Source organism: Xenopus laevis, chromosome 8L (genome assembly GCF_017654675.1).
Source record: "Xenopus laevis strain J_2021 chromosome 8L, Xenopus_laevis_v10.1, whole genome shotgun sequence".
Taxonomy (NCBI): domain Eukaryota; kingdom Metazoa; phylum Chordata; class Amphibia; order Anura; family Pipidae; genus Xenopus; species Xenopus laevis.
This window is the reverse complement of record NC_054385.1, coordinates 19,731,767-19,758,707: the sequence shown is the minus strand read 5'-3', so window position 1 is coordinate 19,758,707 and position 26,941 is coordinate 19,731,767. Positions and strand designations below refer to the sequence as shown.

The following is a 26,941-nucleotide window of genomic DNA, read 5'->3' as shown; positions in this document are numbered from 1 at the left end:
ACCACTCTCATCCTAATAGCACCAAACTGGCCTCGGCGGTCTTGGTTCTCAGACCTCCTCAAGCTGTCAATAGAGGATCCATGGGTCCCACCGTCCATTCCATATCTACTTCAACAAGGTCCGATTCAACATCGCAACCCCCACAGTCTCAACTTGACAGTGTGGCTCTTGAGACCCACATCCTAAAACAAAAGGGTTTCTCGGATGCCGTGATTCACACCTTGAGAGCTGCACAAAAGCCTACATTGGCCAGAGCGTACTACAGAGTGTGGACCACCTATAAACAATGGTGCCTCAAGCACAAAGTAAACTTCGAAGTCTGGTCATTACCAAATCTTCTAGAATTCCTCCAGGAGGGGAGTGACCTTAGGTCTTTTCCTCGGATCTCTAAAAGAGGTTAGCCCTGCCATCGGACGTCAAGACCTTCCTACAGGGATTGGCCCACATCGCACCGTCATTTAGAAAACCAGTGACAACGTGGGACCTCACTCTAGTGCCAAAGGTGCTTCAAAGAGCATCATTTGAAACTCCAGTGGATCACATTGAAAACTGCTTTCCTAATCGCAATCACCTCAGCGAGGTGTGTTTCACAGATCGGCGCCCTGTCATACAAGCCACGGTTTCTCACCTTCCATCACAACAGAGCGGTCTTACGCACAGTCCCCTCCTTTATACCAAAGGTTTTCTCGGTATTTCATACCAACCAGGATATAACCATTCCCATATTCTGCCCCAAGGAGGCTTCTCTATATTCTCTGGACCCAGTACATGCCCTTAAGTTCTATCTCCACAGGGTACGTAACATCCGAAAAACTGATTTGCACTTCGTCACATGTTCAGGCCAACAACAGGGTTACCAGCCACAAAAGCTTCCATTTCACGATGGATAAAACAGACAATCCAATGGGCAAACAGAGCTCAAGGACTGACACCTCCAGACACAGTAAAGGCTCTTCCACCACGGGGATGAGCACGACCTGGGCAGAACAGCAGTGCAGAGCAGCTACGTGGACCTTAATCCCCTCCTTCACCAAATTCTACCATTTGGACACTTTTGTTTAACATGACATCTTCAGTCATAGTGTAAGTTCCAAGTTAAAATTAAAGTTGTTGTTCAATTGGAACCTCCTTCAGTCCTTCTTTGGGACAAACTGGCATAGGCTCCGCCTGTAGTGGGGTGTAGCCAGCGGGGGAGGAGCCAGTTTCCTTTCTGGTTGTGTCCAGCCTCCTAGTGGCATCAGCTCTACCCCATAGTTCCCTGTGTCTCCCAAGTGACCAGAGAGATTTACGGTGAATACACATAATCTCCTTTTTCTGCTCACAGTGAAAGCTGCAGGGTCTGTTGTGAAGCACTCACTGAAGCACTTAGTTACTCATGTAACCCAGCACCTAATCATTTGCCACTTCTGCAATATGTTTCCTTCTCAAGTGATGATAGATTCGCTTTAAGTAGAAAGAGATACAAAAGCAACAAAACCTCAATAACCCTCAAACTGACTTTTATACAAAGGGAAGTATTCTTAGAGACTGTGGAATTATGGGGGATAAGCGTATGAGCTCACACTCTGGTTTGCTTCCCCTTTATCCATAGCTAAGCATGGTGTAACTCCCATTTTCTCCACAGATGAAGGAGTATCACAGAAGGCTCCAGCACCAACGGGAGGAAAGAAAAAGTCCAGAGAATGTGAGTGAGTTTGAGTCAAACTGCTCATTCATTGATCATCCTGCCCAGTGTATTTATAACTATCTCTCCTATTCATATTCCAGTCTCTTATTCAAATCAGTGCATGGTTGCTAGGGTAATTTGGATCCTAGCAACCAGATTGCTGAAATTACAAACTAGAGAGCTGCTGTATAAAAAAACTAAATAACTCAAAAACCACAAATAATAAAAACCAATTGCAAATTAAATATCGCTCTCTACATCATACTAAAAGTTATGTTAAGGGGGACAACTCCTTTAAAGGAGAACTAAACTCCCTTTAGCCAAATGTCCCCACTGCCCCCCTCCACTGCCCCCCTCCACCCCTGAATTGTGTCCCATGTAGAAATAGTGACGCACATGCAGAGTTAGCGGAGCTCACAGGCCTCATCTTCCGGTGCTTCGGTAATAATCTTGTCCCTTCGGCAATTTCCTTTACTTTCGCTGCATGCGCAGTTGTCTCGAAGCGGCAGATTTCTCCAACTCTGCATGCGCCAATACGGTGCTCACATTACTGAGAATACCGAAGATGTCGCCTGTGTGTCACTATTTCTAGAGGGGAGAGGTGGGCCATTGGGGATTTTTGACTAAAGGGGGGTTTAGTTCTCCTTTAAGATCACTGATGGGTACCTGTATAAGGAACACCTGGGAGTAGAATAAACATGGTGGTTCCTCTTTACATTAAAATACTCAGGCCGAAAGGTTAAGTTTCATCTCCACATCTTTTCTTAATGTATTAAGACTTTTGTGATAAGGCCATAATGGGGGGCTGTTCCTGCTGAATTGTGCTTAGTACAGGGGAATACATATTCTGCCATAGTTTTATGGTATCTTGATGTGCAGTTTATGAGCAAACTTAGGGGACTGTTCCTGCTGAATTGTGTTTAGTACAGGGAATACCTATGCTGCCATAGTTTTATGGGATCTCTCTGTACAGGTTATGAGCAAATTTAGGGGACTGTTCCTGCTGAATTGTGCTTGAGTACAAGGGAATACCTATGCTGCCATAGTTTTTATGGGGATCTCTCTGTACAGACTATGAGCAAAACTTTGGGGGCTGTTCCTGCTGAATTGTGCTTAGTACAGGGGAATACATATTCTGCCATAGTTTTATGGATCTCTCTGTACAGACTATGAGCAAACTTAGGGGGCTGTTCCTGCTGAATTGTGCTTAGTGCCGGGGGAATACATATTCTGCCATAGTTTTATGGGATCTCTCTGTACAGACTATGAGCAAATTTAGGGGCTGTTCCTGCTGAATTGTGCTTAGTACAGCGGATACATATTCTGCCATAGTTTTATGGGATCTCTCTTGTACAGACTATGAGCAAATTAGGGGCTTGTTCCTGCTGAATTTGTGCTTAGTACAAGGGGATACATATTTCTGCCATAGTTTTATGGGATCTCTCTGTACAGGTTATGAGCAAATTTAGGGGACTGTTCTGCTGAATTGTGCTTAGTACAGGGAAATACCATATTCTGCCATAGTTTTATGGTATTCGCTGTACAGACTATGAGCAAACTTAGGGGCTGTTCCTGCTGAATTGTGCTTAGTACAGGGGGATACATATTCTGCCATAGTTTTATGGGATCTCTCTGTACAGGTTATGAGCAAATTTAGGGGACTGTTTCTGCTGAATTGTGCTTAGTACAGGGAAATACATATTCTGCCATAGTTTTATGGTATCTCGCTGTACAGACTATGAGCAAACATAGGGGGCTGTTCCTGCTGAATTGTGCTTAGTACAGGGGAATACCTATGCTTCCATAGTTTTATGGTATCTCGCTGTACAGACTGAGCAAACTTAGGGGGCTGTTCCTGCTGAATTGTGCTTAGTACAGGGAATACATATGCTGCCATAGTTTTATGGTATCTCGCTGTACAGACTGAGCAAACTTAGGGGACTGTCCCTGCTGAATTGTGCTTAGTAAAGGGGAATACAATACCTATGCTGCCATAGTTTTATGGGAGCACTCTGTATAGACTATGAGCAAACGTAGGGGGCTGTTCCTGCTGAATTGTGCTTAGTACAGGGGAATACATATTCTGCCATAGTTTTATGGTATCTCACTGTACAGACTGAGCAAACTTAGGGGACTGTTCCTGCTGAATTGTGCTTAGTACAGGGGAATACCTATGCTGCCATCATTTTCTCTCCTGTTCCACCATATTGGAGAATAAAAGGGATCTAGGCTTTAACTCCCACCTGATCTCTGTTACTTTCTTTTTAGACTGAGAATCACTGCAGACAGATTTCCAGCAGGAGATGCTCCAGCTACTGTTGAACTACAAATCCCACAATCCCTGGATGTTGTTGGCAGATAAGAATCCCAGGCAGCATAAAAGAAGAAGATGATTGGTTGAAGAATGGGATGGTATATTCCTCAGTGGAAGAATATCTGCAGAGAAGTCGGAGGAAGCAAGAGAAATGGGGGGACTGAGAGGTTTCGGGTGTTTAATAAAAAGTACAAGTAAAAGGTGTTGCTAATATGGCGCTGCTTCAATTCTATGTGAAGAATGAATAGAATAAAGGAATGTGTCTCCTGTGTCTCCTGTGCTTGTTGTGCTGTGTGAATTGTGTGTGTGACCAAGTAAAGCTACAGAAGGTCAGTGTAGCCTTTAGTTTGTCCCTAGGACTGAGATTGACTCCAGGAGTTGTTAATCCCTTCTCTATTGGTAGCCACACACTCCATTCCCAGGTCCAGGCCATAGATTGGAGCTCACAGGTGCAAAAGGAAAGTGAATTGGAGTGTCAGCAGGTGGGAGAGAGTGTGAGGAGCTGTAGCTGCAGAAGGTGATGGAGCCGTGAGTTGGTGGAGCTGGTGAAGCTGGTGAGTGTGGCTACGACAGTAGGGAGATTAGTTGCCCAGTGACAAATATTCACTACTTGGGGCGACTAATCTGCCCTTAATGTCTTCCCACCGGCAAGAATACGAATCACAGACAGGACGGCATGTGAATCGTTACAGGTTTCCAAAGTCGCCCGAAGTTTCCTCGTGAGGCAACTGAAGTCAGTGTCGGACTGGCCCGGTGGGACACCGGGAAAATACCCGGTGGGCCCCGACCCTTAATGGGCCCCCGCCGGGCCAGACACCTCTCCAGAGATCTGTAAAAAAAAGTTTTCCTCCCGCAGCGCCATCGGTGCAGCGCCGATAAGCGCAGCGCCTTCTGCGCATGCGCCAGGCACCTAGGCGCCTTCACGCTGGTGCGCCGAGTGGCGCCTTTGTGTGCGCGCACTCGGTGCATCACAATGGGGGGCAGGGGGGGTCGGAAGGGGCCCTGGCCAGTAGTCCCGGTGGGCCCCGGGCCCCCCAGTCCGACCCTGACTGAAGTGATTCACTTGCCATCCCGTCTGTGATTCCTGCTGGTGGGAAGACATTTAGGGCAGATTAGTCGTCCCAAGTAGTAAAGATTTGTCGCTTTCTGCCACCAGCCTAAAACTGAACATGTAATGAATCCACAGCCCGCATGGCTAATTAGCAATTCATAAAGCTGCATGGCTGCACATAAATCAGTTGAGTCTGCAGCATGTAAATAAATTGCTAATTAGCCATACAGGCTGTGGATTCCCCGCTTGTAAAGGGGTGAGTTGCAACTCTACATACAATACAATGCACAGCAAGAAGTACATGGAAGTGGGACAGATTTTGATTGACAGGACAAGTACATTGGCAGAAGTCCCTTTCCCCAGACTCTGGAATAGAATTGTTTCATAGCAACCGACTCCGACACAAATCTGCAGGAATGAGGCAGGGAATGAATGTTGTGCAACTGTAAAGGGCTTGTTCACCTTTGTGTTAACTTTCAGTATCAAGTAGAGACTGATATTCTGAGATAATTTGCTTTTATTTGTGGTTTTTGACTTATTTAGCTTTTTATTCTATTTAATAGAAAGATGAGTAATAACAATCAGCAATAACAATAAATCTGTAGCCTTACAGAACATTTGTTTTTGTAGATGGGGTCAGTGACCCTCCATTTGAAAGCTGGAAAGAGTCAGAAGACAAATAATTAAAAAACTATGAAAAAGAAATGATGACCAACTGGAATGTTGCTTAGAATGCGCCATTCTATCACATACTAAAAGTTAACTTAAAGGAGAAGCACCCCTTTATGATGTTATATAAAAAGTTCCATGAGATGAAGGTTTTATTACTCTGGAATAGAATTGTTTCATAGCAACCGACTCCGACACAAATGAACATATTATAAAAGAAGCACAAGTTTTATTGTATCAGTTTGTACTACAAGCAGTAAAAGAAGATAAAAGAATGGCACATATCCTCCAGGAAGGAGAACCCTAACCCCTGCCTCCTATCCAAGTCCCCATCAGTCTGTCCAACTCCCCCAGAAGAGTCACAAGAAGTGGTAAAGTGCAAAGGATGTGGCAGTTACAAGTGGTCTTTGCTCATCTCACCTGCATAAGGGCAGCGCATCATAGAGAAATAGTCAATTGAGTATATGATATGAGCCATTAATCATCCTATTTACCTGTTTTATTACCTCCTCAGTGACAGTTTCTCAGCTAATGGCTCTTGATTGGCTCAGATTCACCTCTTATTTTCTTGTATAACAAATGGGAAACTTCACTGATCAGCTTGGAGACTCGGTGGTGGGGGTGTTTGACTCTTCCTCTGTTTGCTATGGAGTATTAATAAGGGAGCAGATATCAGAGACCTGACCTGGTAGCCTAGTGGTAAGTGGGTTAGACTTGGCTCACTGGGGACATGAGTTCAAATCCAGCCTTAGCCTGAAAAGTGTTTTGTCTTCTCTCTAAGTGCTGAATACAAATGTCCATGATATAATTACCAAAGACAAAGCTGATTCTTGTGCAGTGAGGTGGCTTGATGGGTAGTACTCCTGCACAACAGAACTTGAGGGCCTGAGTTCAAATCCCGTCTGTGACTATGTGTAGCAATGGGGGTGTGGTCTGTCCCACACCCAAGAGAAGCACAGGCAGATGGGGGAAGGTGGTGATTTGGGCCATGTGGCTGCACAGCAGCACTCATAAGCAAGTTCAAATCTCATATGTAGATTGTAAAGTGGGCAATAATAACATGGTTGGAACACATGGCCTTGCAGCTCTGGGGCCCCAGCTCTGGCTGGTCTGAGGGCGGCTCCTGATGATGGTTGGGTTCCAAGACCCAAGGGTGATTCGTAATGAAGGTCGGAGACTAAGCTGACTGGGGCCCTATCTGCAAGGCGTTTGTGTGTTCCTCTCCATGTAATTAACCACTTCAGATGAGCCCCACTGGGGCAACCCCTGCCCCAGTGGTGCTCTCCCTCTCCTGGTTAAAGCCAAGGAGGGAGAGTACCAGGCCAAGGTGAGAGAGAGCCAGGCCAAAGGGGGAGTTGACCCAGGGGGTTATCAAGAAGGAATGGGTGAAAAAAGTGGGACTTGGTTTACATTACTTATCCTATATAGGTTAAGGGGCTGCCACCAACAAGATGCATAACCCACTCTTTTTCTGGAATGGAACTTGAACACAGCCTTAGGGAGGAGTTGGGTCTTGGAACCCAGCCTTCAGGGAGGAGTCATCCTTTTGAGTTGACACCCAGCTATCATGGGGAATCAGACTCAGGACCCAGCCTTCAGGAGGAGTCACCCTTTTGAGTTGAAACCCAGCTATCATGGGGAATCAGACTCAGCCTTCAGGAGGAGTCACCCTTTTGAGTTGAAACCCAGCTATCATGGGGAATCAGACTCAGGACCCAGCCTTCAGGAGGAGTCACCCTTTTGAGTTAAAACCCAGCTATCATGGGGAATCAGACTCAGGACCCAGCCTTCAGGAGGAGTCACCCTTTTGAGTTGAAAGCCAGCTATCATGGGGAATCAGACTCAGGACCCAGCCTTCAGGAAAAGTCATCCTTTTGAGTTGAAACCCAGCTATCATGGGGAATCAGACCCCAGCCTTCAGGAGGAGCCACCCTTTTGAGTTGAAACCCTGCTATCATGGGGAATCAAACTCAGAACCTTTGCATTACAAGGGCAACCAACAAGCTATTGCATCCCTTGATACAAACCACTGATTTTTCGTAAATACATAGCGTATATAAGTTTAGACAACACTTTAAAGGGATCATTTACCCAAGTGCTACAAGAGGAATCAAACTCAGAACTCCCATGCACAAGGGAAGCCAACAACCTCTGAGCTACTGCATCCCTTGATACAAACCAATGATTTTTCGTAAATACATAGCGTATACAAGTTTGGACAACACTTTAAAGGGATCATTTACCCAAGTGCTAAAGGGGAATCAAACTCAGAACTCTCACGCACAAGGGAAAACAAAAACCTCTGAGCTATTGAATCCCTTGATTCAAACCTGTGTTTTTTCGTAAATATATAGCGCATACAAGTTCAGACAATTTGCAGACATCGCTTTAAAGTGCCCAGTGCTACAAGGGCAGCAAACTCGGAAACTGGGTGCTATTAAAGAGACACCGATAGCCAGCGATCCATGGCATAGTGGCTTATAAATGTTGCTAAGAAGAATTATTAGCCATTCTATAACATGGCTAATTGCATCATGACGTTCCTGCACTTCCATAAAAGTGATTTCTTTTGGGGGTAGGGTCCAAGATGGGGACTTGAGAAGATGCTTTTATTAGCAGCTCCGTACCTCACCTGCTATCCTGACTAGCAATTAACGCCATTTTATCTTATTTCTCGCCCAAGCTGTCTATACATCAGTGAACATCATGGGCAAATACACAGCAAAAAGCAATGCTTCCCGTATGGACAAATATCTAAGCTCATCGCAGTCGGCACCCGATCCTGAGGTAGGCCAGGAAAGCACTACTTCTAAACCCTCCGACCCTGACGGAGCATCAGCCCAACCACCCGAACCTTCTAATGCCGAAATCCTCCAGGCAATTACTACCTCACATGCCAGTATATCTAACCTATTGGACACAATCAAGATCGACATCTCACATCTGCGCCAGGATATGCAGAATCTTAAGGAAAGAACGACGGAGGTTGACCAGTGGGTCTCCACAATGGAGGATACCGTGCGACCTCTCCCCGCTGAACTTTCCCGCCTGGCCAAACAACTAACGGAGGTGAATGCTAAGAACCGGCTACGTCGGGAACAACCTCAGGTTAGTCGGTCTGCCGGAAAACACTGAAGGGCAGGATCCCAAGCGCTTCTTAGAAGAGTGGCTGAAACAAACACTAGGCCCGGAGGCGTTCTCTCCTATGCTGGTCATTAAGAGTGCCCATCGCGTCCCCACCAGGCGCATAGCCCAGGCCATTAATAATGAGGTTCCTTAATTATCAAGATCGAGACTCAGCTATGGCTTCTGCAAGAAATAAGGGTCCACTCACCTACAACGGAGCGCCTGTGTCACCATTCCCGAGACTACTCCATGATTATTCAGAAGCAGCACGCCTCCTTCAGGGGGTTTAAAGAAAGGCGACTACGCACACTAGGCCTAAACTATTCGGTCCTATTCCCAGCGAAGCTCATAGTAGTGGACGGGGACAGAGCGCACTTCTTTACGCCATTGGAGGAGGCTGATGGCTGGATAGTCGCCACCGCAGAGACCCTCCCCGCAGTAGCCCTGAAGAGCACGTCCACGTAGCGAAGCTCTCTAATGGGCAGGACTCAAGGTAGAACTGGCGCTTGAATATCAGTCCATATACTACATTTTAGCTTGACGGGATGACATCTCCCTCCAGAAGAAGTCACCTTAGTTCAGGGTACAGGCTCATCCATGCTTGGGGGATGGGCAGGGTGGACAGAGGGTTTGTTGGGAACTACTGTTGTTTTGATTTTTCTTTATATATATGCTTTTTCTTTCTACTCTATACTGTCAAGGTGTACACAGATCCCAACCTATATGTTAGTATAATATGCAGAGTTGATATGTTGATTTTAATCTACATGATAATACAATATGCAAAGTATAACAATTGTTTCTTGCAACATTAGGGGCCTCAATTGCAAGTTCAAAAGGGCCCTCATTTACATCCCTCTATACTAATGCTGCAGGAGACGAACCTCACTGGCCAAAAGTTCTCTCTCAAACAATATTGGGTGGCGCATGCACCTTTCTCAACACATGCTAAGGGAGTCTCCCTTTTGGTTCGGAAGGGGATACTGTTTGATCTTCTTGAAGTTCGTACCGACTTCTATGGCTGTTACATAATTTTGCACTGCAAAATCAACAATCAACCATGCTAACCAAAATATATTGTCCAACACCCTTTTCACTAGCAGTACTGGAACACATATACAAAATCCTGGCTTCCCTACCAGCTTATGTATTATGGGGGATTTTAATGCTACAGTGGACACCCATTTGGACAGGGCAGGCCATACCAGGGGCCACAACTCAAGGTTAAATAGATGGATGGAATCCTTAGGGTTACATGAGCTGTGCCGATGGAAACATCCAGACGAACAACAATATACCTGCCACTCTACCAGTCACGGCTCCCTGTCACGCATAGATATGGCCCTGGCCTCAGTGGACTTTGCACAACTAGTTGATTCTGCAAATTATCTACCGAGGGCCTTCTCCGATCACTCCCCGCTATCAGTGAAACTCCTGCCTAGCTCCAGAAGCAAGCGGGACTCCTGGAGATTGAACACACCATGACTCTGTCATCCCAAAGTCAGAGACCTTTCCCAGGAGGAATATATTAGTTACTGGACTACCAAACAAAATACTGTGTCTCCAGCCATTTTGTGAGAAGCTTCTAAAGCCATGGGCCGGGGTGTCCTGTAAGCAAAATCTCAGCTGCCCGAGCTGTAAGTAAGGAGGAGATAGAGGAGGCCGAGCAGAACTTGTAATGGCCAAGAGCAGATACAAGATGGACCAGACAGAGAGTAATCATGTGCTCCTAATGCAGGCCCAAAGGAACCTTGAAATAGCCCAAACTAAACTGACCAAGAAAAGACTTCTGTACTCTAACCAGAGGGCATTTGGGAAATTGTTAGCCCGCTTAGCCACCACCAGAGAACTCAAACCTTAATACCAAGAATCAGAGATGTAAGAGGTGACCTTGTAAACAGCCCCCCAAGATATTTTAAACAGCTTTGCTAATTTTTATGAAAACCTCTATTGTTCAAAGGCCACTTACACAGAGGCGCAATTGGCGGAATTTTTAAACTCCAACGCATTTCCCAAATTGACACCTGATGAGTCTAACTACCTGGATCAGCCTATCACTAAGATTGAAGTAGCGGAAGCAATGGCCTCACTACCAACAGGCAAAACCCCTGGGACAGATGGGTTCCAATGGCCTGGTATAATTTGCAGGGAAATCCTCTCATTCATCACCTGCATGAAACATATCTCAACTCAATTGAAGCAGGCTCCCTCCCCTCCTCATTCCATGCAGCAGTAATAGTCCTGATACACAAAGATGGAAAAGATCCAGAATACTGCAACTCATACAGGCCAATATCCCTGATCAACACAGATGCCAAGATCTTAGTGACAAGGCTGGCTAAAGTGATCTCCTCCATCCTCCATCCTAATCAATCAGGATTCATGCCGGCGAAATTCACCTCAACCAACCTCAGACGGGTGTACACGCACCTACAAACTCAGCATGAAAACGTTGGCTCCAGGATAATGGTCTCCTTGGACGCTACTAAAGCATTCGATTCAGTGGAATGGCCGAACCTTTGGGCAACTTTGAGACACTTTGGCTTTGGTCCCCAATTCACCAGCTGAGTCCAAGTACTATACCAAACACCCACAGCACAGATTAATGGGTCTCTTTCTCCACCCTTTCCCATGAAACGTGGAACCAGGCAGGGCTGCCCCCTGTCGCCGCTGTTATTTGCCATTGCTATTGAGCCGCTGGCCCTACATATTCGACAGACTCCCACCATATGAGGCTTCAAGTTTGGAGGACAAATTTGCACTATACGCCGACGATCTTCTATTATTTTTGGCGACTATCAGGACTCCTTGCCGGCAGCCCTTGAAGCACTCCAACGATTTGAACTTACTCGGGTCTTACAATAAACAAGGGAAAATCAGTCATAATGCCGCTAGACCCAGTTCCTAATCAACCAACAACTAAACAAGGACTAAAATGGGTCACCAAATTCAAATATCTCGGAGTTTCCCTAACAGCTGACCTCACTGCCTATATTGAAGATAACATCGAACCCACTATAGGCCAACTTCGCTCCACAACAGCAATTTTTTCCTACCGCTTTACTGTCTGGGGGAGAGTAAACATGTTTAAAATAATCTATTTGCCAAAATGTTTATATAAGCTTCATAACTCTCCAGTGTGGGTTCCTAGGACAGTATTTTGTAGTGTAAACTCAATCCTTATCCCCTTCCTGTGGGCCAACAAAATGCCCCGTCTATCGTGGAATCTGCTTACAGCTCCCATAGCAGATGGAGGTCTTGCACTCCCACACCTCTACCACTACTTTTTGGCCAGCCAAATACACCACATTCATGGCTGGTTCCACGTGGACGAGGCTGACAGCGGCCTAACCCTCCTAGCCCTTAGACTGGAATCTCGAGAAGCTTTTATAAACTTACCATATAGGAGATTAACAGACTATACCTCCTGTCCTGCAATAATCACAACCCCCTCAAGAGCTTGGACGGCTGCCTGCAAAGCTCTGGGACACCCCCAGTCTATACTATCTCCCTTTCTGCCTCTAAGGAAAGACTCCCGCCTACAACACCTTAAGGGACTTCAAGACTTCCACTACTGGCCGTTAATCGGAATTAAGCTATTGGGTGACCTCCTGGTAGACAACATCTTCCTCTCTTATATGCAATTACGAGCTAAAGTTGGAGACCGTCCTGTACAATTGTTCCGTTATTTACAACTGTGGCACTCCTTTCAGGATCAATTCTGCTCTCTGAATGTGGATTATAAAACCCCCTCAGTAGAACTTATTCTGCGAGATCCCCAAGCCAAAAAGCTAACATCTAGCCTTTATCGAGCCCTCCTTGACTACCCCCCCCCACCTTTTGCCAGAGCAAAGTCCAAATGGCAGCAAACACTTCCAACACTTGCAGATGAGAGCTGGGAGGAAATCACAGATACACTATATAGCGACATAATCTCTATAAAGGACAAAATGGTCCAATTTAAATGTATCCATCAGACCTATATTACTCCATCGATACTTCAAAAGATTGGTGGTAGACTAGTGGCTGACTGACCCAGATGTCAAACTTCAAATGCTTAATTTCTCCACTTGGCTTGGGAATGTCCTCCTATACAATGCTACTGGAAAAATATAACTCAATACCTTGAAAATAATCTGGACTTTCCGAACCTACGCACTCCAGAAATGTGCCTTTTGGGGCTGATTCCCAATTAGCTGACAGTCATGCACTGGATGGGAGGCATGGCACCTGCAACTGCTCAATGGGTCAATTTGATCAATAAACTTCTACCTGCAATCAGACTAACTTACGAAGGTAGGGGTTGCCCGTCGATTTGAAAAGATATGGACTCCCTGGTTGGATATCTATGCAATAAAGGCCTCTAATCAACCAACTAATTAATCAGTTAAGTATCAGTAATGTGATATCAGCTCCTAACATCTGCAAATTAAGAGTATCTTGATGTTAAAATGGTCTTATTTCATACCAAAATACAAGGGGAGGTATAGGGACAGTTATATTGAGCAATAAGGGGAGGTATAGGGAGGGTTATATGGAGCAATAAGGGGAGGTATAGGGAGGATTAAATTGAGCAATAAGGGGAGGTATAGGGAGGATTAAATTGAGCAATAGGGGGAGTTATAGGGAGGGTTATATGGAGCAATAAGGGGAGGTATAGGGAGGGTTATATGGAGCAATAAGGGGAGTTATAGGGAGCAATAGGGGGAGTTATAGGAAGGGTTATATGGAGCAATGAGGGGAGTTATAGGGAGGGTTATATGGAGCAACAAGGGGAGGTATAGGGAGGATTATATGGAGCAATAGGGGGAGCTATAGGGAGGGTTATATGGAGCAATAAGGGGAGGTATAGGGAGGGTTATATGAAGCAATAAGGGGAGTTATAGGGAGGTTATATGGAGCAATAGGGGGAGTTATAGGGAGGTTATATGGAGCAATAGGGGGAGGTATAGGGAGGGTTATATGGAGCAATAAGGGGAAGTATAGGGAGGGTTATATGGAGCAATAGGGGGGGGTTATAGGGAGGATTATATGGAGCAATGGGGGGAGGTATAGGAATGATTATATGGATAATAAGAGCAATTAAAGAGATGGATTAGATGGAGATATCAGAGATCTATTTGGTGTAATATGCAGCATTAAAGGCTATTTAGGAGAATAACACATAGCAACATGGCCAGAACTAGGGATAGGCAGGGTGGGCACATGACTATGGAGCAGCTGTGGGGTGGGGAGTTACAGTTCTGTGCAAAGTTGGAGAGTGCAGGCTGAACAGTAAGTAAGTGAGTGACAGGGGTAGTGCTGGTGGGGTTGGTGGGAGTGTGTAAGTGTACAGGGGACTATACTACTTGTCCTGGCTCTGTATAGCACCATTGTACTGTATGTCACCAATTCACCTGTGCAATGGGATGAGTTAATTCACTGACTGTCTGACGTCTTCTCAAGCCCCCCCCCACTCCCATTTGGAGGCACAGACTTTGCTCAGGGTCCCACTTAGCCGATAACAATATTACACACATACTGTTGTACCAGTCATTTAGCTATAGTTCCAACAATACCAAGGCCATCAAATATATATTTACCCCAAATCTGAGCCTCTCCACCCACTGCTCCAAGTCTCCCCAAAATTTAGTAACCACTGAGTTAATGATTTGGTGTAATAAGAAATCTAAAAACCAAGAGCATTGAGTATCAGAGATTTCCTTAGATTCTATGATACAACTGAATTCTGTACAAACCTGAATGAATTGTTATTGTTGTTTTTCTCCAGAGAAGGCCCCATTCACTTTCCCACAGCAAGTCCTTGTGTGTCTGTGATATCCCTGCTCTGTGCACTTCTTTACTCCTACACAAAGAAACACCTATATAAATATATACTGTATTATTACACGGTTCATCCCCCTAATAGACACTGCTCAATGTGAAAGAGTTGGAAGAGTTACTGCCTGCTCTGCTCTAATTACCCTGCAGAAATAGAGGTTGGTAGCACCAGGTAGGTACCTAATATATTTGGACAGAGTCAAGGGGAAAATGTTGGAAGGGTTACTGACTGCTCTGCTCTAATTTCCCTGCAGAAATAGAGGCTGGTAGCACTAGGTAGGTACCTAATGTATTTGGACAGAGACAAGGGGAAGTGTTGGAAGGGTTACTGACTGCTCTGCTCTAATTTCCCTGCAGAAATAGAGGTTGGTAGCACTAGGTAGGTACCTAATATATTTGGATAGAGACAATGGGAAGTGTTGGAAGGGTTACTGCCTGCTCTGCTCTAATTTCCCTGAAGAAATAGAGGTTGGTAGCACTAGGTAGGTACCAAATGTATTTGGACAGAGACAAGGGGAAAGTGTTGGAAGGGTTACTGCCTGCTCTAATTTCCCAGCAGAAATAGAGGTTGGTAGCACTAGGTAGGTACCTAATGTATTTGGACAGAGACAAGGGGAAGTGTTGGAAGGGTTACTGACTGCTCTGCTCTAATTTCCCTGCAGAAATAGAGGTTGGTAGCACTAGGTAGGTACCTAATATATTTGGATAGATTCAATAGGAAAGTGCTGGAAGGGTTACTGCCTGCTCTGCTCTAATTACCCTGCAGAAATTGGGGTTGGTAGCACCAGGTAGGTACCTAATATATTTGGACAGAGACAAGGGGAAATGTTGGAAGGGTTACTGCCTGCTCTGCTCTAATTACTCTGCAGAACTAGGGGTTGGTAGCAGGTCCGGACTGAGAATTTAAATAGGCCCTGGCATTTCAGGTACACAGAGGCCCAAATAAGCCCACACAGAGGCCCAAACAGCCCCCACTAGCCCTCTAAATACTAACTTTCTATGGCACATTATAGCAGCCCCTCTGGCATTTGCCAGAACCCACAGATTGCCAGTCCGGGCCTGGTTGGTAGCACTAGGTAGGTACCTAACATATTAGGACGGAGACAAAGGGAAAACGTTGGAAGGGTTACTACCTGCTCTGCTCTAATTACCCTGCAGAAATAGGGATTGGTAGCACTAGGTAGGTACCTAATATAGATGGACAGAGACAAGGGGAAAGGGCTGGAAGGGTTACTGCCTGCTCTGCTCTTATTTTCCAGCAGAAATAGAGGTTGGTAGCACTAGGTAGGTACCTAATATATTTGGACAGAGACAAGGGGAAATGTTGGAAGGGTTACTGCCTGCTCTGCTCTAATTACCTTCCAGAAATAGGGGTTAGTAGCCAGGGGCATGCCGCCAATGAGGCGAGCTGAGACGCTCGCCTCAGACGGCAACGCCAGAGAGGTTAACAGGGGCGGTAAAAAGCCGCTCCTGCACCTTTAAGAGCCGAATTTCCGTTTTTTAAACCGGAAATTCCGCTTTACTAATGCGAGAGAGCGCAATTGCGCTCTCCACATTAGTGTTCCTGCCTCCCGACAGGTAAGTCGGTGAGGGGGGGCGGCATTGCAGGAGCCACCTCAGGCGGCCCTTAGGTAAGGATCAGCACTAATGGTAGCACTAGGTAGGTACTGAATATATTTCAATAGATAAGATGGGGAAAGTGTTGGAAGGGTTACTGCCTGCTCTGCTCTAATTACCCTGCAGAAATAGGGGTTAGTAGCACTAGGTAGGTACCTAATATATTTCAACAGATAGATGGGGAAAGTGTTGGATGGGTTACTGCCTGCTCTGCTCTAATTACCCTCCAGAAATAGGGATTGGTAGCACTAGGTAGGTACCGAATATATTTGGACAGAGACAAGAAAAAAGTGTTGGAAGGGTTACTGCCTGCTCTGCTTTAATTACCCTGCAGAAATAGTGGTTGGTAGCACCAGGTAGGTACCTAATATATTTGGACAGAGACAAGAAAAAAGTGTTGGAAGGGTTACTGCCTGCTCTGCTTTAATTACCCCGCAGAACTAGTGGTTGGTAGCACTAGGTAGGTATCTTATATATTTGGAAAGAGACAAGGGTTAAGTGTTCAAAGGGTTACTGCCTGCTCTGATCTAATAACAGTTGATAGCACTAGGTAGGAAACCTAGAATATTTTGACCATAAGACCCCCTAAAAGTATGAAGACCCCGAAAGTCATATCTTTTTGGAACGTTCTAATTCCAAGTACTTAAAATGGTTACACGTGTCTTTCTAATCCTAACGGCAAAGCTGAAAAAACATAATGTACAAAAACACAGGGATAAAAATGCAATTGGGGAGGGAAGCCTGAATACATGCAAATCAACACATATACTCTAAAAAGGGAACTTAATAACGAGATAATACTTAATGTGTCAGTGGGGCTTCTATAACATGAATGGGCACATTTGCAATTAGCTTTGGTCTCCCTACTACATGTAGAATAATAAAAGTGATTCACTGATTTGTTGCTACGGGTTACTGCACCAGGGCAAATCTACATGGCATCTGCTTGAACAGGGACTGAACACAGAAGGAAGAATGCATGGTGAAAAGTACAGGGTAAATCCTGCAAGGGAACCCGTATCAGGCAGCTAAACATATGAACATTGGGATAAAACTGATCTCTCTGCAGTACAATGATCCCAAACTCAAGGCAAAGTAACACTGGGGTTGAATGTCCCGCAACTGCCCAATCATAGTCCTGATCCCAATGAAGCTGAGGATACCATATGACAACTGAGAGTTCTTCTGTCCTCAAGACAATCTGTTTGATCAAATGCTCCAAAGAGATCACTGTATAATCAGTAGCGATCCTAGAGGGGGGCGGGCCCTGGTGCGTGACACGCAGCCGGGCGCCGCCCCCCGTACGGCCGCATTTGTTGTGGCGCACAGACTGCCGGGGGGCCCTGAGGGGTGGCCCTGGCCCGCTCGCACCCCCTGCTCCCCCGGTAGTTCAGCCACTGTGTATAATTACTCCTGTATGAGAGAAATGATGTTAAGATGGGGGACTCCTCCTTTACAGTGTGCCCATTAGTGAACATAAATGAAGCAGCCACAATACACACACCAGACAACTTGTCTCAGACAATACCCGGCTACTTACCTACTAGTTGGGGAGTAGTCCAGTACTTTCTTTCAACTTCGTGGGTGGAACTCGGCAATAGCTGCAGATGCTCATTCTCCCCGAATTTCTTCTTCTCCAAAGCCTCAGCTTCCAGAGCCTTCAGATCCACCAGTTCTAAAGCAAAGAACGAGAACGTTAATGTTGCCGGATAGAAGTATAAGAGCCTGAATTTCCTCTGGTTAAGGAGAGACAACGAGCAGTAGTCTCATTAATCCCACAGGGGTCACTTTATAAAAATCAAATCTTTTTGTACAACTAACTGGGTTTTTATGTTTTGGCTTCTATGTGGAGCAAAGGGGATTAATGAATGAAAGGAAGTGCTGTCTGTACATATAACGTATATTTGCTGTTTTGTGACCCAGAAAAAATTGTGCACCTTCCTAGAAACCCGCTGCCTCATAGGTATAAATAATATACAGGATTTATAAGGTGTAATTCATGGCTGGTTTCGGTAGTATGGAGGAAGGGGGCCATATATATAATATGCCAGTGGCCTCATACATTTATTTGTACACTATAGGTGCACTTTATTAGACCACGCGTCAAAGAACTCTGCCCGACATTTCAGCTGGGTGGAAGCTCATCCAGGGTGTAACGATACCTGAGGAGCAATATGCAAATTAAAGATTTAAAGCAAAGCATGATCACTCCAAATTAACACAAGCAAAAGAATCTGGCACAAGTCCTCAATGTGGGACAAGCATAAAAGCCTGAGGGCAGTCATAACAAGCTAAGAGACTAAACTAAGAGAACCTCCTTAGCCCCCAGGATACCAGAGAGACAGAGGAACAGCACAGTCGCTGCCACAATAATGAAGATCGCCTACTACTAGGGTTGCCACCTTTTATAAAAAAATTTACCGACTGCTGGGGGCGGGGCCTCAAAGGGGCGGGACGTGATGTCAAAAGTGGCGGGGCCACGCCACGGACACCACGGACGCTAGAAGAGGCAAAAGAAAAGGTAAGTTGCAGGGGATTGGGGGCGATTGGGGGCAGGCCGAGAGTTCCTTTTGATCGTATTACAAATTTACCGACAGCTACATTGCTGGTAAATTTGTAATACCGGCCCCGGCCTTGGCAGGTATTTTACCGGCTAGGCCGGTAAAATACCGGCTGGGTGGCAACCCTACCTACTACACAGTGCAGGCAACCATCGCCCACCCCCAATAAAGCAGGCCACGAGGCTCAAAGTGGAGCGGCGCACGGGAGCGAGGTGGCAGGAGGGCCCAAATCGGCCAAACTACTGACACCGGAGAGATGCGCTAAGGGTGAGTTACAGTCACAGCACAGCCAGCAAGGGCAGCGCGAGTGACGAGCAATCTCCACAGGTCAGCGAAGGGCAATAGCTGAGAAAATCTACAGAGAATATAAAGCTGGTGCCCAACCTGAGACGGACAACAGCACTTACCTCATAATTGAGGATAAATTAAGCGGAGGTCAGCGAAGGGCAATAGCTGAGAAAATCTACAGAGAATATAAAGCTGGTGCCCAACCTGAGACGGACAACAGCACTTACCTCATAATTGAGGATAAATTAAGCTAACGTTGTTCTGCCACACTTCCACGGAGGGCCCCATAATGCCCCCTCTACCCACTGAATCACACAAGCACATAATTACAGTGCCAGAATTACTGGACAGGCTTAGGAACTTACATGCTCGATCACCCAGACACGGGCTGCATAAACAGGCTTTACCTCAGCCTCAGCCAGACCTACAAAAAGTGCTCAAAGAAGCACCAGAGGAGACAGGCACCTCTAGGACTATAACAATGGAAAACTCACACATTGAGAAACCAGTAAAAGACAACTGGATGCTACCGGCACTGGGCTGGATACAATTGTTAAGGAAACCCTGAGTTATAGCCTGCAAACCGGACTTACAATAGATATACTGTAACAGCTGCAAGACAAGCCAAAATATAACACCTTTACCCCCCATGACTCAACACAATGACAGGGGGCAGACAGAAACAAACAAATGCCACGACAGAGGGATCAACAGACTTTTTAAGGGTTGTGACTAGGGTTCCCACCTTTTCTGGAAAAAAATACTGGCCTTCCTATACATTTATCTTTTTTCCCTATTAATAACATTGGGATCAGCCATCATTTTTAACGGCCAGGCAAATACCGGCCAGGTGGCAACCCTAGTTGTGACTAGGGATTCACCGAATCCACTATTTTGGATTCGGCCGAATACCGACCGAATCCTAATTTGCATATGCAAATTAGGGGTGGGAAGGGGAAAACATTTTTTACTTCCTTGTTTTGTGACAAAAAGTCACGCAATTTCCTTCTCCAGCCCTAATTTGCATGTGCAAATTAGGATTTGGTTCCGCCGGACAGAAGGATTCGGCCGATTCCGAATCCTGCTGATAAAGGCAGAATCCCGAACCGAATCCTGGATTCCGTGCATCCCTAGTTGTGACACATGGCCAGAGTCGGGGAGATTTAGTCACCTGGCGACTAATTGCCTCTTCTTCTGGGTGACAATCTCCCCGAACTGCCTTTGCGTATCTTCCTGTCCGACTTCAGAAAAACGAAGCGCCTTCGCTAAAGCACACGCGGCACTTCGTTTTCCAAAGTCAGACAGGAAGACACGCAAAGGCAGTTCGGGGAGACTGACGCCCAGAAGAAGAGGCGATTAGTCGGCAGGCGATTAAATCTCCCCGTGTGTCACAACCCTTAAAAGTAGAGAGTCATCTACAAAATCTACAAAGCAACCATCTTCGACCGGAGAGAATGACCCTGAATCTCCATGCACCAAAAAAGATATAAACAAACTAAAAACTCTTCTCCTTTGTTTCAAAGACTAGATTCAAAACGAAATACCAAACTCCCTCTCTGAAGTAAAAACTGAGCTCAATGCAATAGAGTCCAACTACTAGAGCAAACCACTGACGCATGTATTAAGACAAAAAAACATACCATACAGATAGGGTTTCCCAATCAAACTTATATTTCAACAAAACGGCCTCACATACACTGTCTACATTCCCAATGACATAGAGGACACCCTACCATACCTTCAGGAAACCTCAAACACCCCACCAGAGGCAGAAACAGAAGCACAAGATCAAACTGAACAAGAATAACGGAACCACCACCTCCAGAGCTTTAAGAATGGACTGGCAACAGCTTCAAACTAACAGGCACAAGGCACAAACTAAAGGACATGACAGAAAACTGAGATCAGCCGGCCACCCAATTATAATTCTTATGATGATAACCCTCGAGGATAGCACTGGGATTGACACAGGATGGGCCCAACCTCACACAAAGTCATACAGACTGTTAACACCTTTAAAGAACACCAAAAAGCCCATTAAAAGAATATACAGCTGAATGTACAGTCCCAACCCAATTAAAACCTGAGGCAATGATCTAGTGCCACGGTCTCCCTTACACTACAGACAACCTGATTTAGGAAAAGGTCAATAGTAAAAGATGTATCCCTTATTCCATATAGAAAGGCAAAAAAAAAAAATTACATCCTACCGCCAATTACAGGGCATATAAGAAACAATAAGATGGCGGGTAATGCAGATAGGCATCTATTTTGGGTGCTATTCCATGACCCCCCAATTAGAGGTTTTCCAAGTGGTGTATAACTGAGTTAACCTCCCCCTCGGAAACCATAAGTGGACTCTGATTATGCAAGTCGACTTAAATTTCACAAGTGATTTTATTTTGTAACTGTATTTTGTTAATTGTTATTTGTTAATTGGATATTAACAAATAACCTGCTACCTACTCTCATACTCGTTTTCTCTATCGGGTTCTCTTTTAGTCTACTTAGGGTGGCAACAGCTGTGATGGACCCACGGACGCACTCCGGCTCCCACCCCTTCGATCTAAAGGTAGGCTAACACAATGTTGTTGGCCTGAACGCTCCACAAAAAACGTACAATGGCCTTCTCTGACTGTTCCAAAAAACAAATAGATATCTTGCTGCTACAAGAGACACACTTTAGTAAAACATCGACACCTAAATACATATCGAAACATTATCCTCAGGTATATCTCTTTAGCTCCAGTTCCAAAACCAAAGGAGTAGCAATTCTTATTGCCAAACAGATCAAATTCCAACTCAAACAAAAATACACAGACCAAGCAGGCAGATACATAATAGTTACAGGCCTACTACAGAATCACCTAACCACACTGGCACAAGGGTTGCCAACCGGCCGGTAAAACATCTGCCAAGGCCGGGGCCGGTATTACAAACTTACCGGCAATGTAGCTGCCGGTAAATTTGTAATACCCCTAAAAAAGGCCTAATGCGATCAAAACATACCTTTTTCGCTGCCTTCTGCCCATCGCGTGCCGTGGCCCCACCCCATTGATGTCACGACCTGCCCCTTTTGTTCCTGCCCCCACCACTGGCCCATCGCATGCCGTCGCTCCACCCCCTTTGACATCACAGCCGTCCCTATTGTTCCTGCTCTCACCGCTGGCCGGTGAAAATTTTGTAAAAAAATGGCAACCCAAACTGGCATCAGTGTACGCCTACGCCCCCAACACTTCTAGAAAAACTTTTTTCAGAGGCTTTTTTTGCCAAATTGACAGAACTCTCAGAGGGCAGAGTCATAGTAGGCGGAGATTTCAACACCACCCTAAATAACAACATAGACAGGTCACGAGATGTGCTGGAAACCAGACCCAATAATACCCAAGACCAAGACTCCAAACACCTAGCTAAATATCTGACCGCTGAGACCCTAGTAGATATACAGTAAGGAGAGAAAAACATCCTATTGATAGGGACTACTCATACTACTCCGTCATTCATACCTCTTATTCACGAATTGATTACATATTCACATTTGTAGACTACGTCTACTTGACTGACCATGGAATGGTAAAAGCTTTACTTGCTAAATGGGACAAAGTAAGAGGTCATGGATGCTGGAGACGGAATGAATCTCTACTATCAGATACTGAAATCTGCACACAAATCTCCAACACACTCACAGAATATTTCAAAACAAACACTACAGCTGATACATCAACAGCTATCAGATGGGACGCCCTCAAAGCTGTAATTCTGGGTATATATTTATTAAACATGCCTCAAGATGGAAAAAAAGCAGGGAGGAGAAAACCCAGCAACTGTCACAGAAACTACACGATCAGCGCCGCCCTAAAGCAAACAGCGAAAGTAAAAAACAGAAACAGAAAATGAACCAAAGGTTTCCCTTTAAACAAGACTTTCCTTATTGTTCCGGGGCTGTATACATTTAGGTTTAAGTGTTTTCAAAAACCTTCACCAATTTTGGCTAAAATGCCTACAAACGCTGGTGCTCATTCGCACTCAATAGCCAGGCGAATTTGCGCACTGGCGAAGGGACATAACTACGCAAATTCACTAAGATGCAGATTTCACTGAACGTTGCGCCAGACTTGCCTTCGCCACCTCAGACCAGGTGAAGTGCAATAGAGTAGATAGGACTTCCTCAAACTTTAGTTGTAAAGACGCTGGCGTCTTTTCCTTTTTTCAGGGTGATAGGCTGCAAAAGAGCGTATACATTTTTTGGGGTAACTGGCTCCCCCCTACATTTCCTAACATATGGCACATAAACTATACACTGGGCTCATATGTAGGGCAATATAACAACTCTATTTTTTTATTAAGGTTCCCTGGGCTTGTGCAATGTTATGTATTTGCTGCAACATATGCGTCCATTCCACTTTCACTTCCCGCCGTATACAAACTAGCCAACGCTAACGCAACTTCACTCTTGCTGAATTAACGCTAGCGCAACTTCGCCAGCGTTCGGTGCCCTGGGCGCAACTTCGCATGTTAGCAAATAGGCGATGTCTGAGCGAATTTTCATCTGGCGAAGTGTTGCGAAGCCGTCGCTGGCGAATTTTTGCCGTTTAGTAAATTTGCCCCTATAGTCGGGTAAAGCACCTGGGCCAGATGGATACACGTCAAAATACTACAAAAAATGTATAAAAAACCTGGCCCCACACTTGAAAGATCTCTCTCTTTCAATCATTTACAGAGGGTTCCCCCTCTATGAAACACATGCAAATGGCCTCCATCATAATGATTCTAAAGCCTGCAAAGATCCTGAAAACTGTGACAGCTACAGACCTATTTCACTAATATTGTCATTAAATGACAGAATTACTGACATTAAAATACTGACATTAAAATTTTTGCAAAAATATTAGCTTATAGACTCTCCATGGTGTTCCCGAGCCTCATTCATCAAGATCAAGTTGGATTCGTGCCAGGATGCCAGGCGGCGGATAACATCCGTAAAGCAATAGACTTGATCAGTAGGGCAACTAAAATGTCCTCTTCCTCCCTCCTTCTCTCATTAGATGCACAAAAAGCATTCGACAGAATAGACTGGAACTTTATGTTTGTGGTATTAGATAAATAAAACATACCTAAACCATTTCTCACAGGTATAAAACAACTTTACACAGCACTCTCGGCACAAGTGGCTAGCATGGGACTTCACTCCAACCACATTGGATGGACACGCCAGGGTTGCCCCATGTCCACCTTACTATTCGCCTTATCTCTAGAACCGTTGGCTCACGCCATCAGACAAAATCCCAATATCAGGATTGTCAACCTCTTCGCAGGTGAAATCCTCCTCACACTCACTTCCCCACAAACCACACTACCAAACTTGTTACAGACCCTAGAACACTTCCAACTCATCTCAGGATACAAAATAAATCACCACTGCATATGTCCAAAACAGAATTAAACTACTACAACTTAATTTTGATTACAAAAGGGAAAAAGACTCAGTAGCATATTTAGGAATACACCTAACCCCCTCTTACGACACTCTATACAAGGCCAACTATCCTAGGTTGCTAAACAAGATGAAAAAAGACCTGGCAAAATGGCATTCCTACAACCTATCCTGGTTTGTCTGGATAGCAGCTGTTAAAATGACCCTACTACCCCAACTACTATACTTATTCAGAACACTGCAAGTACATTTCCCTGAAACAATAGCCTTGTCACTTCAAAATAAGAATTCATCTGGGGGGAAAAACCCGGAATTAAAGCAGCAATCATGACCAAACTGAAATCATTAGGAGGATTAGGAGTATCCCACCATTACAGATACTATCTTGCTACCAGACTAGAGGTAATGGTACACATCCATGCCCCAACAGGGGAACCCTGGAAAGAAATTGAAAATCACTTTGCAGCCCCAGTACACTTGGCTCACTTATTTTGGATACCCAAGACAACTAGACACACCAAACCAGACCTCCTACCCCATCACAACAAGCACTAGATCTCCAGGATGCCATAGCAATCAAAATGAAACTGAGCACCCCCACTACCAGATACAGATCTGACAATACAGACAAACTTCAGCCTTACATGTCAAAATGGGAAGAGGATGTAGATATTACGATCTCTGGTCAGCATTCTAGGAAACAGCCAAAAAAAAAAAACATCCATATGTGCAGTCTCTAATGAAAGAGCATAAAAATGATATTTCGTTGATACTAGACCCCCTACACATATCAGTAAACTTAGCGGTAACGCAGATCACTGTAGGTGCTTCAGAGGCTGTGGAGAAAGAGGCTCCTTCCTGCACACTTGGTGGACCTGTACCAGGGCCGGACTGGGAGGAAAAAGCAGTACTGGCAAAAGTATCAAAGCAGCCCATGGATTCACGCGCATGATAAATATTTTTCAACCCCAAGGATAACTAGAACTACTGTTTATTAAAGGAAAACTATACCCCCCAAACAATGTAGGTCTCTATAAAAAGATACTGAGTAAAACAGCTCATGTGTAAAACCCTGCTTCATGTATATGAACCATTATCATAATAATATACTTTTCTTGTAGTATGTGCCATTGGGTAATCATAAATAGAAAATTGCCATTTTAAAAAATAAGGGCCACCCCCTGGGATCGTACGATTCACTGTGCACACATACAAACCACATGTAAGGTCACATGAGCCAATTAACAGACAGAGTTCTGCCTTTTGCTTCCTCACTTCTTCCTGTTACAGTTAGTGTTGTAGTATTTCTGGTCAGGTGATCTCTGAGGCAGCACAGATAGAGTCACGAAATGGTAGTTCAAGGCAAGAGATGTAAAAGGGCAATATTTATGTAAATATATATTCCAGTTTGGTAAGATTCTTTAATATGTCATTCAATTTGATATAAACTATCTGTTGCTTAAGTATTCATTTTGGGGGTATAGTTTTTGTTTAATAAATAGAGCTCTATTTCCTGGACCAAGCGGGGGTCCAGTATAGAATCCCCCACATTATTATACACCCTATGTGCTGAAATTGGCTCTTGCAACAAGTATCTCACCCCAGTTTCTATCGCGGCTATTCTTTTCATTGGATTAGTAGACTGACCTCATTTGCATTTTTAGGTGAGCAGCAGTTCGGGCCTAATCTGTACTGTAGCTCAGAAATTCTGGGGGATGGTAGTGACTCTGAGGTTCTACATTGCACTATACAAGCAGCTCCACACACATTCCTATTAGGAATGAAGATCAGAGTCATACTTTCCAAACAGCAAATTAGATACTTATATCCTCACTGCAGATCTCTATTAGCAGCAAATTGGAAACAACAACCCAAAATCACAGGGAGACAAGCACTGATTTCAAAGATAAACTGGATCAGAGCAATGGAATCCATAAGAGACAAACTTCAAGATAGAAGCTACGAGGGGGAGCTGGAGTGGTATCCGTTAGTTCAGCACCTGGAGAACTTGCAACCTAGAGGTACCACACTTTGAACACAAGATAAACCTCTCTCTCCTCTTTCTCCCCCCTGGTTAGACTTTATTCCTACTATGCCCCCCTTACCTACCCCAATTTAAACCGTTACTATATTTGTATTGATGCAGCGATATCATGAAAAAAGGAGACTCGCCCCGGCACAGATGCCTACTAAAGAAGGAATAACATGTCATGAGACAGACTGATGATGCCATTCAGGCAGTTGTATGTATACTGTTTAACAAAGCTAATCCTTTGTCAACAATAACATTTTCTTTTATTTGAAAATGAAAAACTTTAAATTAAAAAAAAAAAAGAAGTGGAATGGTATCTTTATAGATATCCAAAGATTTCAGTGGATAAATGTAAAGCCCCAG

General features: G+C 44.8%; 1 long non-coding RNA gene across 2 annotated transcripts in view; it reads right to left on the bottom strand.

Annotated features, from left to right (window-relative positions):
* The window catches only part of LOC108699516, a 144,091-nt gene that overhangs the window by 99,154 nt on the left and 17,996 nt on the right, over positions 1-26,941 (bottom strand). For both annotated transcript variants that reach the window (XR_005963535.1, XR_005963534.1), the window contains exons 4-5: positions 17,804-17,938; positions 14,565-14,671 (exon numbers count right to left, since the gene is read on the bottom strand). This is a non-coding gene — a long non-coding RNA (uncharacterized LOC108699516). The remainder of the gene's footprint in view (positions 1-14,564; positions 14,672-17,803; positions 17,939-26,941) is intronic.